This window comes from Macaca fascicularis, chromosome 14 (assembly GCF_037993035.2).
Source record: "Macaca fascicularis isolate 582-1 chromosome 14, T2T-MFA8v1.1".
Taxonomy (NCBI): domain Eukaryota; kingdom Metazoa; phylum Chordata; class Mammalia; order Primates; family Cercopithecidae; genus Macaca; species Macaca fascicularis.
Window position 1 is genome coordinate 90879594 of NC_088388.1, and position 19359 is coordinate 90898952.

The window sequence follows — 19359 nt, forward strand, 5'->3', positions numbered from 1 at the left end:
TGACTCTCTATGAAGAAACTAATGAAAAAGTGACACTTCCCAAATTCAATAGAGGCAGTCTTTTTTCAGTGAGCTGCTAGTTGTATCAGCTTTCCATGGAACACATTTTCAAAATGATGACATTAAAAACGAGCATTTATTAATCAATTAATATATGCTATGCTCTCTGCTAAGAACTTTTATTTAATTTTCAAAATAACCGTATGAGATAGGTACTATTCTAGCACCAATTCACAAATGAGGAAACTTCTTAGGAAAACTTAAATTTCCCACATTCAGACAGCAGAATCTGTATTTGAACCAACTAACCTGAATTCAGAGCCTGTGCTCTTGATCCATGTAAGTAATGAAATGTGGAGATAACGGATAAATCATGTCCTATTGTCTAGATTAGGAATTGGAAGGAGATAAATCAGAGGGGGAAAGTGGATATTTTACATTCCTAACAATAACCCCCAAACCTGCTTCTCCTTTATTTTAAATGGAAGTTTCCTCTCCATCCATTTTTTGCCAATTTGAAAATTATCTCACCTTTTTCCTGAACCATTAGATTTAATAATACTGGATTCAGATTCTCAGAGTGAATGTTTCTATTTTCAGGGTTAACTGTCTGTTGTAGTGTTTATGGTATAATATCATATTCTTAGAAACATAGGATCCTGTCTTTGGTACGGGGTGTTCCATTCAATAGCTCTGAGACCTTGAGCACATTATAGGACTTCTCAGAGGCTCAGTTTCCCCACCTGTAAATCATAAATAATGAGACTTTTAAGAAGTGATTACTTACATGTAAAACTTTATGTCATTTAATAAGTTAGTGGAGTATCTGGTATGTAAATAGGTACTATATCAGCATTCGTTAAATAAAATAAATAAACTATGTAAAGTTTCAAAATGATATACATCAACCATTCAACAATGTTAGTTATTATTGTATTAGAAAATTTGGAAAATATTATCAACTATAGGTCATCAGGAAATTTACAATTATCTTCCATGATGGGGTTAATATTAAATGTCAACTTGACTGGACTAAAGGATGGAAAGTATTGTTTCTGGGTGTGCCTGTGAGGGCATTGCCAGAGGAAGTAAACACTTGTGTCAGTGAACTGGGAGAGGAAGACCCATCCTTAATGTGGTTGGACACCATCCAACCTGCTGCAAGCATGGCTAGAAAAAGCAGGAGGACGAAGCCGGCTTGCTAAGTCTTCCAGTTTTCATCTTTCTCCCATGCTAGTTGCTTCCTGCCTTTGAACATCAAGCTCCAGGTTCTTCAGCTTTTGGACTTTTGGACATACGTGGTTTGCCAGGGGCTCTCAGGCCCGTGAAGGCTGCACTGTTGGCTTCCCTACTTTTTTTTTCTTTTATTTTTTGAGACAGAGTTTCATTCTTGTTGTCCAGGCTAGATCTCGGCTCACCGAAACCTCTGCCTCCCAGGTTCAAGCGATTCTCGTGCCTCAGCCTCCCTAGTAGCTGGGATTACAGGCATGGGCCACCACACTCGGCTAATTTTGTATTTTTCAGTAGAGACGGGATTTCTCCATATTGATCAGACTGGTCTTGAACTCCTGACCTCAGGTAATCTGCCCATGTCGGCCTCCCAAAGTGATGGGATTACAGGTGTGATCCACCACACATAGGCCAGCTTCCCTGTTTTTGAAGCTTTGAGACTCGAGTTGTGGCACTGAAGGCTTCCTTGCTCCTCAGCTTGAAGAGGGTCTATCATGGGATTTCACCTTGTGATCATGTGAGGCAATTCTCCCTAATAAACCCCCTCACTATCATGAGAACAGCATGGGGAAAACCGCCCCCAACCTGCTGGGATTACAATTTGAGATGAGATTTGTGTGGGGACACAGGCAAACCATATTAACCATATTAACCATATTTACAAAGTATGCCTATACCCCCAAATCCTTTGTATTTTGGTTCTCTATGTTCCCAGAAATATTTTTTTCTGGAAATTTTAATTATCACCAGAGGGGTTGAGAACTCAGAAATAATGGGGGTGGGGGGAAGCCCCTAACTCCTAAAATAACTGCTCAATTTCCTTGTACTAAAAGTTTAGTATTTTGCGGAACAAGAAAATAGTCTCTTAATTTACACACAAGAATAAATCTCTGAGTCACCTGAATTCTCACAGCTCAGCAGATTAGAAACAGTAAATTCGGAGACAGATGGCCACATGAACCCTGGGAGGGGTAGCTGATGGCTGGACAATGAAAAAGAGAAAAACAAAACCTACCAGAATAGAACTTAATGCAATTGCCAGTAGCCTTCATGCTTTTTGGAATCATTGAGAAAGTGTCAGATTATCATCCATATTTTTAAGAAAGCAAGAAATTATAAAGTGTAGAAAGTTATTTCGAAAACAACTGAAAATGATGGTTAAAATAGTAAAACTTCAGTTATATAGAAGTTTCACTTCTATGATCCAAAATATAATAAAGTGTCTCAGTATTTGATTTGGATGACTAAATTTATGAATGGTAACTTTTGTTTTTGTTTTTGTTTTTGTTTTTGTTTTTGTTTTGAGACGGAGTCTCGCTCTGTCACCCAGGCTGGAGCACAATGGCCCAGTCTCGGCTCACTGCAGCCTCCGCTGCCCAGGTTGAAGCAATTCTCCACCTCACACTCCCGAGTAGCTGGGACTACAGTCACGTACCACCACGCCCAGCGAATTTTTGTATTTTTAGTAGAGACAGGGTTTCACCAGGTTGGCAAGACCGCTCTTGAACTCCTAACCTCAAGTGATCCACCCGTCTCGGCCTCCCAAAGTGCTGGGATTACAGGCGTGAGCCACCGTGCCTAGCTGGTAACTTATTTTTTTTATTAAACAAAATAATGATTGAGTGCTTACACCTTGATAAAATTCTGTTTGGATATTATTTTGAAAATAATAACATTTCCCTAGGCACAAACCAAACATTTATAAAAGGTGATCTTACCAGTAATAAGCTCCACAGAGATGGTAAGTAAAACATACCAAGCAATGCATGTGGAAGCCCATGCATTAGAAATTAAAATTTTACAGTTCTAGTGAGGCTGAAATGACAATGGATTAAATTGCTTTATTATTATTAAATTGTTATGCAATAATTATAGTGCAGATAGAAATTTACGCTTTACAGGACATTTTTCATCCAGTATTTCATTTCATTTTCACATAATTAAAATGAAAATAGCAACAACAATGGCAACGTGTAGAACATTATCTTAACATTTTATTTGGATTATCTCACTTACTAATTCAAAAACTCCTAATGGTAAGTATCATTTTATCTCAGAAGAAAATGAAGTTTAAAGAGGTTAGTGTCAGACAAAGGGTTCTCTTGAGAGTGTAGGTGAAAACCTTCCATAGAAATCATAGTGAAGAAGTGACTTGGTCCATGGCAGCTGGTGAGTCAGGGTTCCTCTAGCTAAAAATCCTGACTCACGGCCTTTGAGACTTTTGTGACCTTATCTCAAATCATCTTTCATGAGTAAAACGGTCAAAGTATTACTTAGACAAGAGTGGGAGGGAATTGTGCTTGTTATTTGGGGGTCTATTCCTCTTGCAGCAAACATGAAGGAAGAAATGCCACTCTCTGAGCGGAAATTTACAGTCTAAGGACATGGTTTGGAAGCAGTAGAAAAATTACAACAAATAAAATACACTCCTCTTTTTCTGTGCAGACACAAATGTCCGTCCTGAATTCATGGGTTGACTTCCATGGTGCATGAGATGGATGGAGTCACTGGTGGTCCTTAGGGTTGTATAGGCTTTCCAGTAATTCAGTCTGTATTCCACTTGCCCAACGTTTCTTATTAGGCAGCAAAGATAATGTACTCACAAAAATCAAGGTGGCTAGCAAGTATGTTTCTACTTCTAAAGAGATATTTCCTTATCATTCTATGTAATTAAGACAAAAAAAAACTGGGTTGTTTACTGAAAAGTCCACTGTGATATGCTTCAATGTTTAATTGTAACATTCATCATTATTTGCCTTTGACTAAGAAAAAGCTTCAGTTGAAGGCAACGCAATCCCAAGGTTATATTAAACAATGCCCTTTGGACTAGCTAAAAACAGCATGGACTCTGGCTTTCTTGGGTTTGTTAAAGAGCTCTTCTGGCAGCTAAACAGCAGGAGTGGGCGCTGTGGCATTAACAGTAACAGTGGTGTGCCGCCATTGCCTGTGCACAGCCGTGTGTGATGTGTAATGAAGAAATAAATAGAGAATCCTTTAAAAAAAAAAAAAAAGCCAGAGAGCAAAGAAAGAGAAGAGGCTTCCAAATGTAGGACACTGTCTTATTGTCCTATATTCAGCTCTTCACAGGAGCAAGTAGGGGAGAGGAAGACACAAAATTAACTTTTCAAAATATAATTGTCCTGTAAATTAATGACTTCGATGATTCACTGGAAGAAAGAGTATTATTTTATTTAAATTAAATCCAATATTTGTAATACCATTTTTGTTATACTGGAACTACTTACTGTGAATTCACAAGCTGCCTTATGCTTGTGTTAACTTATGTTATCTTGATATATCCCTTGTTTTGATTTTAATGAAGATGAGTTTCTACATGAAAGTTATCCTCTAAATTGCAATTATCCCTCTTGAGATAACTTTTGAAGTTGAAGTTAATCATACTTTTTTTTTTTTTTTTTTTTTTTTTTTTTTTTTTTTTTTAGTTTCCTGAAGTACTTATACAAGATCCTGTGTCCAGGTTATTGGGATTTTTGGACATTGAAGCATACTCTGGCTATTCTTACTCTAAGTGTTTACTCTGAGGAGTTCCTTTGGTTGTTTAACAATGTTTTTGAAAGTGTTAAGTTCAGTATAGAGAGCAGTTTTAAGTACACTGAATTCATTATGCAACATCTCAACCTTAAATTATAAATATGGTTTTGGGAAAGAACACAGTTTATTGAGTTATTTTATATAACATCCAGCCAAATATAAATACGGTTAGATGTTTATTGTATATTTTTCAATAATTAGGACACTTTAGTAGCCTGTCTCACATTCTAAAAATGAAAAAAATACATACCTCTGTATCAAATATTTGTAGATAATCCTAAATTTTAGGTAAGTTTATCAAAAAAATGTTATTGAAAAGAGTTTTCCACCTTGATTGACTTTGCTTAGGACTACACTTTAGGATGCATTATAAAATCACTGAATGTAAGCCCATAAGGGCAGAGAACTTTGTTCATTTTATTCACTGATGTATCTCAAATCCCTAGAACACTGCCTGGCAAAAGAAATCGTCACTCATTAAACATAAGTTTAATTGAATTAGTATTTTTACCATTGTCATTCAATCCAGATACAAATACATAATTTTAACAAAATACACACACAAAAAAGAATTGGAGTTTTTCATCCTGAGGGATCCCTCAGAGCTACTCGGGAAACTGCTCTGACAACTGTTATTTTAAGCCTTTTCTTTAGTCATCAACTACCTTCATAGCCCTGTAATGACCCTTTTGTTGCTCAAATTAGCCAGAATAAGCACATGTGGCTTGTATCAAGGAATCTTAATGGAAATAATAGTTGTATCTTGAATTATCATTCTCATAACTCTAGATAATAAGTGAAATAACCCATGTCATTGTTGAGGAAGGTTATGTGTGTGTGTGTATGTGTGTGTGTGTGTGTCTGTGTTTGTGTGTTGTGGGGAAAGTGGTTGCTTTGTGTTTTGTTGTTTCACTTTCTAATGCCATCCAAATCGGATTGTATTGCTTACTACCACCTGGATGTGAAGAGAGCAGCCTTGCTGAATAATATCTAGTTGTTGCTTAGACTTTTAGAAATGTACCATATGGCTGCTCATTAATTGCTCATAATGATGTTTTAACTACAAATAATTGGAGTAACTGGGCCTTGGAGCTCTCTTAATTTACCTTTCAATGGCTCCAGACATTCTCCCTGATTTCTCTCCACCCACCCTCCAATCCCCACTCCCTCATCTAGGACAGAATTCCAGTGAAAGGAGAAAGAAAGCAGTGCCCAAACCACTTCCATTTTCCTACTTATGCTTTGTAAAGTAGCTAGCCATTCCCCTTTCTGAAAGGTCCGTCCCACAGGAGGTCAGTAAAGCCAGCACACTTGAAAGGCCAATGTCCTTTTATGAGCGGAAAGCACACGCAGAATCGCCACATGAACTAAATCCTCTACTTGGATCACCGTGCTCTGTCCAGAATTATCAAAGGCTTTTTCTACCAGGAAAGCAACTACAGACACTGCTGTCTGCACAGAGGCTGGGTTTTCCTTGAGTAATTGGATATTATTACCAGTATCAGGGCTTTTGAACAGTGGTCATGAACCATTAGTGAAGTTTAAAATCGATTTCATGGATTGAAGCCAGCATTTTTTTAAATGTAACTAAAATTTTTGAAATTATATTCTGTTGCTCTGAAAAAGGAATTCTCATTTCATTTAAACATCACAAAGTAGGCAAAACTGAAACTAGCTATATAGGTGTTCTAAGCAAACAACACACATGAAATATGCCATGAAGTCAGTTTTATAACAGATGATATGGTTCACATATATGTATTAATAATACTCTGTGCCCTCCAGTGGCACCTTATTCTTAGAAATTATTCTTGCCGACTAGGTGGTAGACTCAATTGTCCTGTGAATTGGTAAATGCGCTATGAGCATGTAAATCTAATTTTAAAGTGATAATCTTTTGTATATCGTCATTTACGTTTTTGTACTCTAGGGTAAGTATTGGATTGGCGCTCTCTCTATGTATGGATCTGGAGAAGAGTGTTAGTATTACCCTTATTTTTATGAATGAAGACATTGAGCTTCAAGGATTTGGATAACTTGGCCAAGGTCACACAACTAGTAAGCGGGAGAGCTAAAGTTCTTATCACCACAATAATGCACTGCTTCTTCTTGAAGCCTGGGAAGTAGAGCACCCTGCTCCACCCAATTGTACAAAACTGCTACAGAAGTGCCTCCTAAGAAAATGGTCTCCACCCAAGAGCAAAGTGGGAGAAGGAATGTGGGTGAAGCCATTTCGTTTCTCATTTGTTCTTCCTGAGCTGCCTTTTTGTCAACTTCTCCAGAAAGAACTGCCTTGCACTGAATAACCACAATTTTATCTAGAAAGTTTTGCTGAAATACTATCACCTTTCTTTATTTCTCTGTGTAGCTTTCACGAGGTCTGCTCTATTGAATTTTCTGGTATCTTTTGTCTGGTAACTCCTCCACTCTAATATCATACTATTCCTTCTCTACTTTTAGTCATACTGTTTCAGTTATCATTCTATTTTAATTTACCTACTGAAAGCATTTGTTTATTATATCTTAAAATATCATGACTTAATGCACCTAATAGACTGAGAAAAAAATTAAATATAAACTATTGAAAACAGTCAGCTTTTCAAAATATATATATATCATAAAATCACTCTCTGAGAATGCCCTGGAGAGCAAATTATAGATGGCTGGAGTTCAATAAAAACAACTTTGAATGTATTGGGACTGGGTTATTACATGCTTCTGCTGCTTATAGCCAGCATATTTCCTCTTTATTGTAAATCGTGAGTTCAAACTACAAATACTTCCTATTGACCTGAACTTAGTTGCACTTCAGGGTCTTTCTGTCTTGCCTGCCAGCCGCCTGCAATATCTGTTACCGGGATTTGGTGAGGTTTTATGATGACCTAGAATTTGTTTCCCCCAACATAAGCTATATTTTATGTTGGACAAGTGGATTTTATTTTATTATATTATCAAGATCTTGGAGTAGTAAGAAAACAGAAAACACAAGGAAAAGGGTGATGTGGCACAAAGAGAATCATTTGGTTCAGAAATGCTAGGAAAGTCAGGTTCAAATTTTTCTTTTCTTCATATAATCATTCTACTTCTCACCTGCACTCTGGCTTCCCCCACCCCAAATGATCCTTGTTCTTTTTTCCTCTATTTTTTTTTTCACCACAGTCTTCCATATGATTCCTTTCTTTTCTTGCCCAATTTCAGTGCTGAGGTTGAAATTAACATTCCAAGCTGAGTACTCCAATTAAGACTAGAATTGCAAAAATGAGATGAAAGCAGAGAATAACTGATTTGAGTCCTCGTGTCAAGGCGAACATTCATTTGCCATTTAGACATTCTTAACCATCAGACTGGACAAATTGTCAGCCACATGACGCTATGGTTCAGGATGTGGAAACATCAGTATTGGCAGGCAATTGCGGATAAAAGTTCTAACTTTGGAATCAGATGGACCGCGTTCAATCATATTTCCTTTAATTACTAACAATGTGACTTTAGACAGATTACTTAACTTTTCTAAACTTCATTTATAAAATAAGGAAAATAATAATATCTACTTCATAGAGCTATGTGAAAATTAAAGGAGGTTATGGATATAAAATGCCTAATGGAGGACACCTTGTGATCACCCAGTATATGGTATTTTATTATTGTTACACTACACTGCTTTTACACCAAGCCCAAGCTGAGAGGTAAGAAGAGAGTAAAGTCAGGTAGAATTGCCCACATTGGGAAAACCACTGCTAGGAGGCAAGATAGAGATAATTATGGAAGAAGCAAAGAAAGTTTGAGCTCAGAGAGTATACATGTTTGTGAATTGCAGGGCAGGTAATAGGGTTGGAATGAGAGAACACTTGTATGAGAGGGGCTTAGAGGAAAAAAAGCCTGGACTCTTGTTCTGGGTCACACACTAAATGGTTATATGGCCTTTGGCAGGTCACACACTCTCTGCCTGTCACAAAACTCATCAGATGTAAAACGAAGAAACTGGTTTAATGCAGCTCTAATGCTCCTTCAAGCTATCAATGTATTGTGGCACACAGTCAAGAGTTAGTTAGCAAAGAAATAGAGAATCCAGGGGCAGAGGAAAGAGGCTTACTGCCAGTGGGGAGATAAGGGAGATGAGGCAAATTACTGTAACTGCCTGACAGGTTCTTCCTGCAAGCTGCACAAACCAAGACGACAGCAAAGAAAGAGTTTAACTGGTGCAAGGCTGGCCACACCACGTTGGAGACAGAGTTATTACTTAGGTCGGTCTCCCTGAAAATTCAGAGCCTGGGTTTTTTTTAAGGATGATTTGGCTGGTAGGGCCCAGGGAGTGGGGAGTGTTGATTGGTCGGGTAAGAGATGAAATCGTAGGGAGTAGAAGCTGTCCTCTTGCACTGAGTCATTTACTGGGTGGGTGTCACAAGATCAGATGAGCCAGTTTATCCACCTGGATGATACCAAATAATCCACCAAATGCAGGGTCTGAAAAAATATCTCAAGCAGCAATCTTAGATTTTATAGTGGTGATGATATCTCTATGAGCAATTTAAGAGGTTTTGAATTTTGTGGCCTGTAGCTGCATGACACCTAAACCATAATTTCTAATATTATGGCTAATGTATTAGTCCTACAAAAGCAGTCTGGTCTCCCAGGCCAAAAGGGGGTTTGTTTGGGGAAAGAGGTGTTATCTCTGTTTCAAAGTTAAACTATCAACTAGTGTCCTTCCAAAGTTAGTTCGGCCTACACCCAGGAAGAAATAAGGACAGCTTGGAGGGAGGTTTAGAAGCAAGATGAAGTCACTGAGGTCAGATCTCTTTCACTATCATACTTTTCTCAGTTATGATTTTTGCAAAGGCAGTTTGAGCACAATAAAGGATGGGAAAACATAGGAAGGAGAGAGAAAGATCTAGGAGAAAATAAAAATTGAGTGCAATTTTTCTACTACGCCAGAACATTTGTAGTAGGAGTTGTTCAACATGGAACATTGCAGGTATTTCCTCAATATCCTGATAATACATAAAAAGCTTACATCATACTACCCATTACCCTCATAAAGCAGTTCTGTGGGTGTTAAATATGGTATCACCCAGTAGCCTCAGGTTAAGCCACAGCAAACAGACAGACACACACACAAACACGCACACTTCTGAAAAATATGCTATCCCTGTTCCCAATCCCTGTCTCCATTAAAACTTCTGATTACTTAAATTTTCTGTAGAAATACAAATAAGATGCAATACTAATTAGCTGTCTAGTTTTTAGATTGTTGTTCTACAAAATAACCTTGGATAGTTCTTTATTCCTATAACATGCTATAGAAAATCATCTTCCTGAAGTAGTCTAATTACAATATTAGATCATCAGTACCCTCAACTATTTGTCCTTTCCCCCTTCTGTTTGTTCCTCTCACAGATACATAAATAAAACCGCAATAAGAATATCTTGAAGTTTTATTCTTTTAGCTAGCATTATATTTTCAGATATTTTTATGTATGTATACATACATCTATGTGTGTGTTTTAAACCATTCAGCATTCATGCACTCTATCTTATATTAGCTGTTTACAGCTATACTCTTCTTTAATTTATAGAAAATATGAGGCCCAAACCAAATCAAAGTGGAGCACATAAACTAGGTTAGAAAAATCAGCACATTATATAACCTCTGGCCACTGTGTAACTGATTCTTTAAAGGACACACAATTTAATCAGAGTCACTGAGATCCAATGAGAACCTTGCTTGAATGGAAAGCTGGGACCACCTGTGGTTATCTTTACTCTATGAAAGAAACCCTTCCAGAAATAGTGAGCTAATCTAGAAGCAGCAGGCCTGAGAGATGAAGCAAGAGATTAGCTGAATCTGTTTCTACCATTTAAGGCCTTACATAAAGCTTACACAAGGCCATTCTGACCTCTGAGCTTTTTAACATACTAGTTTTTTTTTTTTTAAGATATTGTTATTTTTAAGAGATCACTACTATGTATAGGCATATGTAAGCTCAGTAAAAATTAGGCAAAATACAGAATTAACCTTTACATATTAAATAAAATCACTTTTGTTCTACTAGGAAGATGTACTGAAATCTGGCATTAAACCTGTACACACACACACACACACACACACACACAGAGTGAGCTAACTTTAAACTTGAAAACGACCTGTGATATTTTATTATTTCAAGTGTCACTGAAATTTTGTTCTTGCTCACTAAAGCCTTTCTATTCTTTCTTCAAACTAGCTTTTCACAGATATTCCTATTTCTTAGCTTACCAATGAAAATCACAGCATTCTAAGATATTCAAAACATGGCACTTTCAGCCCATGAAGACCTCAGATTTCAGGAGCTTAAAGTTTCAGTTCACCTTCTACTTCAACAAGAGCTTTATTTTGCCAGTTATAGTTCCTTTGAAAGAAATAGCTCAAACAATTTCTTTTTTTTTTTTTTTTTGAGACGGAGTTTTGCTTTTGTTGCCCAGGCTGGAGTGCAATGGCACGATCTCAGCTCACCGCAACCTCCACCTCTTGGTTCAAGTGAATCTCCTGCCTCAGCCTCCCTAGTAGCTGGGATTACAGGCATGTGCCACCATGCCCGGCTAATTTTGTATTTTTAGTAGAGACAGGGTTTCTCCATGTTGGTCAGGCTGGTCTCGAACTCCCGACGTCTGGTGATCCGCCCGCCTCAGCCTCCCAAAGTGCTGGGATGACAGGCATGAGTCACCATGCCCAGCAGCTCAAACTATTTCTATCCAGTTTTTAAAATTAAGTGTTTTTCAGATGGATCATAGGGATAAATTGCCTCCAATAAGAAAATTGTTCATTTTCAGAATAATTACAGGGCATTTTTCTTTTACAAATGATTTCCTCCTCCAAATTTGTATCTCTCTAAGTGAGCTGTCTCTGGTGACTAACTGCAGCTAGGATGTACAAACGTGTCTGTGAGCAAACATGCACATTTATTCAGATATGTGGCATGTCCCAGATACTATTCTTGGCCTTCTTTCTCTTATGCTATGTCTCTCTTTGAATAATTTCATCCATTCTCACAGTGTCTGCTACCACCCAAATACTGATGATTTGCAAATGCATTTTTAACTCACTTCTATCTTCCAAAGTCGGTGACGAAATGTCTGGGGTGTTCCAGAAGATGCAAGACTTAGTTGATTCAAAGCTAAATTCATCACCTTCCCATAAAACCTCTATAGATCAGGCAATGTATTCCGCTTCTGGGGCTGCCCATAACAAAATACCCCAGAATGGGTGGCTTAAACAACAGAAACGTATGTTCTCAGTATTCTGGAGGCTAGAAGTCCGAGATCAAGGTATTGGCAGGGTTGGTTTCTTCTGTATCTGTCAGTGTCCAAATTTCCTTTTCTTAGAAGGACAGCAGTAATATTGAATTAGTGCCTTCTCTAATGACATAATTTTAATTTAATAACCTCTTTAAAGATCCCTTCTCCAAACACTATCACATTCTGAGGAACTGGGAGTTAGGACTTCATATGAATTTTGTAGAGGACATAATTCAGCTCATAACAGAGTTGCACTTTAGGAGTCTCCCAGACAATAAAGGCGTTGTGTTTGGTGTAGAGTGAGTGCTCAGTAAGCACCTTAATCCACAGAGCCCCAGGCATGATAAACCTCATGCAGATTTCAAACCATGCCATGTTGTCTCATATGTCCAGCCCTTTATTCAGTTCTTCCCTCTGCCTGGGTTGTTCCCTGACACCTTCATCCCCCACCATTCTGCCTCAACCTTTGTACTACCACTTAGCTCATATTTACCATTTCAGACTTGAGTCCAAACATTACTTCCTTCTCTGAAATGCTATTCTCTACTCATGATGAAAGAGTTCATCACCTTTTCCTTTACAAATACTTTGTAGCTGGTATGCATATATATGGACTAATTTTATCTGGTGTCATTGTGGCAAATAACATAAATGCCTAAATCCTCCTCTAAATTTCCTGCTCCTCAAAGGCAGGGGTTGTGTTCTTACCTTTACTGATCAAATTTTAGCAAAGTGCCTGGTGCATAGAAGTCACTCAGTGTACGTTTGTTAGATAAACATAAATAAGCCCATGAATAAAGCCATAATGTATATAACAGCTTGCATCTTACAAAGTACTTTTATGTACGTGGTCTCCTTTGAACAGCTCAATAAGGTAGGAGAGACAGAGTAGCATAGTGCAGGGGACAGCTAGCTGTGGTTTGCAGGCCAAATATGTGTGACCTTTGAGTAAAGTTTTTGTTTGTGTTTTGTTTTAGGGACCATGCTTATAATATTTCTTAACATTTAATAAACCTCTTATTTCCAAGGTTTTAGAATTACAGAAAAGTTGCAAGAATACTAGAGGTTCCCATTGTCCCACCTTCTAGGTTCCCCATTGTTAACATCTTACGTTACTTTGATACAAATGTCACAACTGATGAACACATATTGGTACATTATTAACTAATGTCCATACTTTATTCCTTTTTTTTAACCTAATGTCCATTTTTTGTTCAAGAACCCCATCCAAGATACCACATTGCATTTGGTCATCATATTTCCTCTGGGATCTCTTGTCTGTGATAGTTTCTCAGACCTTCTTTGTTTTTAATAACATTAGCAATATTGAGATATACTGGTCAGGTATTTTACAGGATGCCCTTTAGTTACTTTACATCTATGTTTTTCTCATAGAGTTTATAGGTTTTGGGAAGGACGACCATAAATGTAAAGTGCCATTCCCATCACACATATCAGGGTTACTGATATGCTATTAACATAATTTTCACTGATGATATTAACTTTGATCACCTGGTTGAAGTTGAAGGATAGCTTTTACATTATAAAGGTTAAAAAATCAAAAGAAGGTTAACATTTTGTGATGAGACAATTCTATGAAATTCAAATTTCAGTGTCCATAAATAAATTTTATTGCAACACAACCAAGCTCATTTATTTGCATATTGTCTAGGCTGCATTGACCGTATAATGGCAGAATTGAATATTTGCAAAACAGACTCATGGCCTCCAAAGCCAAAAATATTTATAATCTGGCCCCCTGGTGAAAAGAAACAAGAACAACCTCAAATCAGACATGTCTGAGTTTAAACCTCAACTCTGGAATTACCATCTATGTGACTTGCAGGCAGCTGCTTAATATCTTGGAAATACGGTTTTCTCATCTGTCAAATGAGGTTGTCAATGTCTGTTTCAAGGTTATAATGAAGATTGTAGATAATGTTTATAAACCTTTCAATGATTAATATCAATTACTAATCAAACAGATAAAATTATCCTCATTAAATAGAGAAAATAGATTCAGAGGGGCAAAGTGATTTGCATACCACTGGTAAATGTCAAAGTGGAGTTTCAGTGTGCATTTGTAGGTGCTGCAGCATGAGTCATGCCACAAACTTTGAAACAGGACATCTTAGTGTGACTTTAGGTTCTGTCTTAGTCTTTCTAACTGTGAATTATTGGGCAAGTCACTCACTCTTCCTCCCTGAGGCTGAGTTATCTTTTATGTACAAAATGGGTCTCATGCACACCGTTTACTACAGAAGACTGATGTGAGGAGTAAGTGAGCAAAGGTATACAAATTCACTGTTACATAGGATGGAGTACAGAAACATGAGTTCAATTTTTTTACTACATCAAGCTCCATTTATGGGAATAAAAGTTATTCAAATAGTACTTTGAGAAAAATATTAAAAGGAAGGCAAAACACAACAGGCAAAAGATCATTAATCCTCTGATTATCTCTTGTTTTGAATTGTCCACTTTGTACTATGTTCTGAGTCCAGACACTAGAGAACTTGCCAGGTCTAACACATAGTAGACAGAGAAATGAATGGGATACAGCTACTGACTGCAGGAGTTATAAACTTGATGGATAGCAGTGTAAGACTAAGAAGTTGTACATTCTATGAAGTAAGAAAGCCATGACTAAGCTATGATAATGAATGAACTTTTTCATGTTAGGTTGTCAGTTCTTTAAGAAGCTTCACAATTGCTATTGCCCTCACCACTTCCAAGCTCTCTCCAAATTATTCAGGTAGCTTGACTTAATTTACACACACCCATGCTATTGCAGACTCTCCTTTTTTACTCCCATAAATGCTTGGGAGAAAGCCCCATCATCGTAAAGAAGCTAACTTATAGTATCTTAAAGAAGTTTTGACACCAAGACAGTCCTGGAGCTTCTCTTGAATGGTGGAGGCATATGGATTATTAAAAATAATTTGGAAAATGTAATATATAATATTCCATAATACTATAAATAGTTCATGAAAAAATCGAAATTAAATTAACTTTTAACTCTTTCTCATACAATATTTAGAGTACATGGTTTGCAGGCCAAATACCACAGTGCCCCAGGCAAGGATGTGGTCAGTTTCCATCTCTGCTGGATCCCAAAGCCCAGGGCAGCTCTCACACATAGTAAGAACTTAATAAATATTTACCAAATGAATACCTACACAACACCCAGAAAGAAAGACTGCCTGTACTAAGAGCTTACTATATGAGTTAATCAAAATATATTCATTTTATTTTCTTTTTTTATCCTTTTCTGAATATTTAGAATGTCTATTGTGTGTCGTGACAGATGCTAAGTGCTGGAATTCAAAGATTAACAAAACAGACACAGGTCTAGCCTTTATAGGTATTACAGCACATTGGAGGAAGCAGGCAATTATAAGAGCATTTACAATATAACTTGGTAACTGCTATGATAGGAATTATAGAGTGCTATAAGACTAATCTAGACTCAGAGGTCAGAAAAAGCTTCCCAGAGAATTCAACTTGGCTTAGACTTGAGGAATGAGTAAGAGTATGATAGGAACATAAATTGAAACCTTATGTGGTCCAGTTTCGTCATGGAAAACCTTGTAGTATAGTTTGAAGTCAGATAGTGTGATGCCTCCAGCTTTGTTCTTTTTGCTTAGGATTGTCTTGGCTATATGGGCTCTTTTTTGGTTGTGTATGAAGTTTAAAAGTAGTTTTTTCTAATTCTGTGAAGGAAGTCAATGGTAACTTGATGGGGATCACATTGAATCTATAAATTACTTTTGGCAGTATGTTAATTTTCACGATATTGATTCTTCTTGAGCATCGAATGTTTTTCCATTTGTTTTTGTCCTCTCTTATTCCTTGAGCTGTGGTTTGTAGTTCTCCTTGAAGAGGTCCTTCACATCCCTCATAAGTTGTATTCCTAGGTATTTTGTTCTCTTTGTAGCAGTAGTGAATGGGAGTTCATTCATGATTGGCTCTCTGATTGTCTATTATTGGTGTATGGGAATGCTTGTGATTTTTGCACATTGATTTTGTATCCTGAGACTTTGCTGTAGTTATCTAGCAGCTTAAGGAGATTTTGGACTGATTTTATACATTAACAATGAATTATCCAAAAAACAAATTAAGAAAATATTCCCATTTACAATAGCATCAAAAAAAGTCATAGAAATAAATTTAACCAAAGAGGTGAAAGACCTATATGCTGAACATTATACAGCATGCATGAAAAATTTAATAAGAAACCGAAAAATGGAGAGATATCCTATGGTCATGGATTGGAAGGATTAATATCAGCAAGATGTCCATACTACCCAAAGAAATCTGTTGGTTGATCTCACACCAGTTAGAATGGCAATCATTAAAAAATCAGGAAACAACAGGTGCTGGAGAGAATGTGGAGAAATAGGAACACTTTTATACTGTTGGTGGGACTGCAAACTAGTTCAACTATTGTGGAAAACAGTGTGGCGATTCCTCAAGAATCTAGAACTAGAAATACCATTTGACCCAGCTCTCCCATTACTGGGGATATACCCAAAGGATTATAAATCATGCTGCTATAAAGACACATGCACACGTATGCTTATTGCAGCACTATTCGCAATAGCAAAGACTTGGAATCAACCCAAATGTCCATCAGTGACAGACTGTATTAAGAAAATGTGGCACATATACACCATGGAATACTATGCAGCCATAAAAAAGGATGGGTTTGTGTCCTTTGTAGGGACATGGATGCAGCTGGAAACCATCATTCTCAGCAAACTATCACAAGAACAGAAAACCAAATATCGTATGTTCTCACTCATAGGTGGGAATTGAACAATGAGATCACTTGGACATAGGAAAGGGAACATCACACACCGGGGCCTATTGTGGGGAGGGTCGAGGGGAGAGATAGCATTAGCAGATATACCTAATGTAAATGACGAGTTAATGGGTGCAGCACACCAAGATGGCACACGTATACATATGTAACAAACCTGCACGTTGTGCACATGTACCCTAGAACTTAAAGTATATATATAAAAAAAGAAATCTATTGGTTGAATGCAATGTCTATCACAATTCAATGACATTTTTGACAGAGAGAGAAATAATTCTAAAATTCATTTGGAACCACAAAAGACCCTGAATAGTCAAAGCAATCTTGAGCAAAAAGAACAAAGCTTGTGGCCTCACACTACCTGATTTCAAAATAGACTGCAAAGTTATGGTAATCAAAATAGTATGGTTCTGGCATAAAAATGACGCATACACACCAACCAACAAAACAGAATAGAGAGCCCAGAAATAAACCCAAGCATAGATGGGCAACTAATTTTTGGTAAGGGCACTAAGAAGACACCATGATAAAAAGATAGTCTTTTCAATAAATGGTATTGGGAAAACTGGATATCCACATGTGAAGGAATAAAATCAGATCTTCATCCTACACCATACACACACAAAAATAAACTCAAAATGAATTAAAGACCTACATGTAAGACTTAAAACTATAAAACTCATAAGAGAAAACATAGGGGGAAAGCTCCTGAACATTGATCTTGGCAATTATTTTTTTGGATAGGACACCTAAAGCACAGCCAACAAAAGCAAAAATAAACTAATGAGACTACATCAAACCAAAAAGCTTCTTCGCAGCAAAGGAAGCCATCAACAAAATGTAAAGGCAGTCTACAGATTGGGAGAAAGTCTTTGCAAATCATATTATCTGACCAGGGGTTAACATTCAAAATATATAAGGAACTCACACAATTGAATAGCAAAAAGAAAGAAAGAATAACCCAATTAAAATATGGGCAAAGGACCTGAATAGAAATTTCTCCAAAGAAGACATAAAAATGGACAACACGTATATGAAAATGTGCTAAACATCACTAATCATCAGGGAAATTCAAATCAAAACTATGAGATATCTCATATCTGTTAGAATGACTTTTATCAAAAAAACAAGAAGTAACAAGTGTCGATGAAGGTGTGGAGGAAGGGAACCATTGTACACTATTGGTGGAAATAAAGACTGATGCAACCACTGTGAGAAACAGTAAGGAGGTTCCCAAAGAAACTAAAAACATAACTACCATAAGACCCAGCAATATCCCTCTTCTGTATAAAGATTCAAAGAGTACTTACTTACCTCTGTGTATACACCCAAAGGAAAAGTGTCCATCAGTGGTTGAATGGATGAAACTGGTGTGTGCATGTGCGTGCGTGTCCCCTTTGGTGCTCTTGCTAAAAATTAAGTAAACATATATTCTTGGGTTGATTTCTGGGCTCTGTATTCTGTTCTAGTGGTCTGCATGTCTGTTTTTATGCCAGTACCATGTTGTTTTTAATACTATATAGGAATGTACAGAATAGAATATTATTCAGGCAAAAGAAAGAAAGAGATCCTGTCATTTAAAACAACATAGATGAAACTAGAGGACATTATATTAAGTGAAATAATCCAGATGCAAAAAGACAAATAATGCATGGATCTCACTAATATGCAAATTTTTTTTAAAAAAAGAGAAGAAAATGATGATGACCAGGGGCAGGGGTGGAGGGAAAGTTATGGGAAGATGTAGGTCAAAGGGTACAAAGCTGCAGTTTTACAGGATGATTAAATCCAGAGACTTAGTATACAACATAAGAACTATAATTCCCAATATTGTATTGTATGCTGGCAATTTGTCAAGAGAGTAGATTATAGGTACTCTTACCACGAAAGAGTAAATATATGAAATATTTGATATATTAACTTGCTTGTCTCTAGTAATCACACTATGCGTATGTGTATCAACACATCATGTTGTAAACCTTAAATATATGCAAAACAAATTAAATCACCTCCTGATTAATAACTGGTTGTAACAATGTCTTAGCTGGCTATGATCAGGAGCCCTGGCCCATTCTGGCTTCCTTCCTTCTACTCTGCTCTGTGCTGCTCACATTCTTCTCCACCAGCTTCTCTACTGGAGGGACCTACAATTTCCATGTTGGTTCCAAATGGCCTTTAAGGACATGGTGTGACAATTGACAAAAGAAACAAAAGCAGTTTACAAATAAACTGAGGAAAATTAACTCAAATAGCAGTTTAGTCATTGAATAATCTAAAGATATTACATAAACATGAAAGAACTCCTCACAACTCACAGTGTATGCTCAGAGTCCAATGACATCATCACACAGTGTCCCTCTTACATGTTCCATGTATTGTATGCTTTGCACTTATGCTTCTTTGATCTGTGGTATTTGTGTGTAGGTATGGGTGTGCGAGCACATATGAACATGTATCTGTCAGTGGCCCTATGTGCACAGAAG